Source organism: Miniopterus natalensis, chromosome 22 (genome assembly GCF_054644295.1).
Source record: "Miniopterus natalensis isolate mMinNat1 chromosome 22, mMinNat1.hap1, whole genome shotgun sequence".
In the NCBI taxonomy this organism is placed as follows: domain Eukaryota; kingdom Metazoa; phylum Chordata; class Mammalia; order Chiroptera; family Miniopteridae; genus Miniopterus; species Miniopterus natalensis.
In genome coordinates this window covers 964,806-966,912 of record NC_142102.1, presented here as the reverse complement: position 1 = coordinate 966,912, position 2,107 = coordinate 964,806, and the positions used below count along the sequence as shown (strand labels likewise).

Here is a 2,107-nt window from a genome sequence, read left to right as displayed (position 1 = left end):
GCGGAAGTGACTGCCTCTGTACGGTTTCCCCGTAAATACAATCTTATCTCCATCCTGCTCTCTGCACTAATTTTATTGCGCCCATCAGGCCAGAGACATCAGCAGCGGGTGCACCGTGAGGTTGCCACATGATCTGATCAAGCCCCGTGAGCGGCCCCAGGGCTGGTTCAGCAGCAGAACTTCCAAAGGAGGTGGCTCCGCCTGCACTGACCCCTGCGCATCCCGGCTGATATTACAAGTAGAAGTGTGTGGGCCCGGAACAGAACAAGAAACAGTTCATTCCCATGCTGGGGATGGCTTAGCAGCTGCGGTCTCAAGGCCCTTCCAGCGCCTGAAAGTTTGAATCGGCCGAGGGCAGGCCTCAACCTAACCGCACTGTGGTTCTATCCAGGAGCTGATCCCATGCCTCAGTTTCCCCAAGTCATGGTCCGTGGAAGGCGGCGAGTGAATGGATCTGATTTCTTCCCTCACTGTCTACCTTGCTGTGCAAACCTCTGTAGGGGCCTTGGGACTCCTGCTTTGGGGAGCAACCCCCCCCCCACGAGAGTCAAAGGGCAGCGGGTCCTAGGTGTCCCTTCCTCCTGGTCACCATCTCTCCAACATCAGGCGCCAGAAACAGTTGGGCAGCAGTGAATCGGCTGGACATAAAAATCCAAGTCCGAGAAAGACAAATATCACAGGATCTCACTTATATGTGGAATCTACCGAACCCCAGAAACGGATGAGTAAAGTAGAACCAGAGGCCTGGAAACACGGAACAGACTCAGGAATCTCAGAGGAAAAGGGGGGCGGGGGGGGGGGCAGGAAGAGATTAACCAAAGAATTTACAGGAAGATATGCAAAACCTGTGGACACCAACAGTAGGGGGCTGAAGGCCTGGGGCAGGTGGGAACCTGGTGGTGGGGACAAGTGGGGTGGGGGGAAGAGGGAGCATCTGTAACACTCTCAACCATAAAGATAAAAAATATGGTAATTATGCGCGGGGTGGAGGTGTTCACTACCCACTGGGGTGATCATGTCACCGCATGTGCATGTGCATTAAACCATCGCCCTGGACACCTTAAGCTTTCACCAGGTTACCCATCAGCTACGTGGCAATAAGCTGGAGAAAAGCTAATAGCTTGACCCTTGAATAGTAATTATAATCACCATCCTGTATTGTGACATTTTAAGTGAATTATGCGACGAGCAAAAATGCCAACACTCAGGACACAGGCTGTGCCCCCCTGGGAACCGGTGCCCGCCCCAGGAAAGAATGAAAAGACCTTAGCGATGACATTCAGCACTGTCTTGGGTAAGACCTTTATCGGCCGAAAGGGAACTTTAGTTCCCGGCAAAAATGTAATTTCAATTGTGAGTGTAATTTTTAGATTTTTTAACATCAGTAACATATATTAAAAGATAACTTTAATACTAAACAATACATTTTCTTTAGAAATGCTTTTACTTGTCATCAATAGCTCAAAAAATAGATAAGATAGAGGCCAAAAAGTAAATGCCTGCAGAGCTGAATGTAAATGCCCCAAAAAAAGCTCCGGCCAGGAGATCCCACTACGAGAATTGAAATGCCGTCTTCTAAAGGTGAATGAATTTTTTTATTTTTTTTTAAAAAATTCTAAAAGTTCGGGCGTTCCCACACCGGGAGTCGAACCCGGGCCGCCTGGGTGAAAACCAGGAATCCTAACCGCTAGACCATGTGGGAGACGACGGGGGCTGCGTGCGCCGCGAGCGAGTTGAATCATCCGCCGCTTCCGCCTTGCGCCCGGCCCCGCCCCCGGCCCCGCCCAGGCCCCGCCCCCGGGCTCCCCTGCCCTCTGCGCCTGCGCGGTGTCGGGCGCAGCCTTTGCAGCGGCCTCAGCGCCGCGTGTCCCCGCTGAGCCCCGGGAGTCCGGGCGCGGGGCCTGCGGGCGCCGATCCCTCACCCCCCCAGGCCCGAATTTGCACAATTCTCTGCGCAAAGCCCCGCGGTCAGGTTTGAATGGCTCAGAGCGAGTCACGAGCCGGGACTCCAGGTCTCTGTCCTGGTTTTGTCGCCAAGGTGACCTTTTTAGACCCCATTTTCCATCTGGATGTTTTAGGTCCCAGGACCCTGCAGCCCGGATTTTGC

The 2,107-nt window shown here is 53.2% G+C and overlaps 1 non-coding gene across 1 annotated transcript; it reads right to left on the bottom strand.

Moving 5' to 3' along the window:
- Positions 1-1,630: 1,630 nt before the first annotated feature.
- On the bottom strand, positions 1,631-1,702 carry TRNAE-UUC (transfer RNA glutamic acid (anticodon UUC)). The gene has a single exon. It is a non-coding gene; the product is annotated as a tRNA-Glu (tRNA).
- Positions 1,703-2,107: the final 405 nt, after the last annotated feature.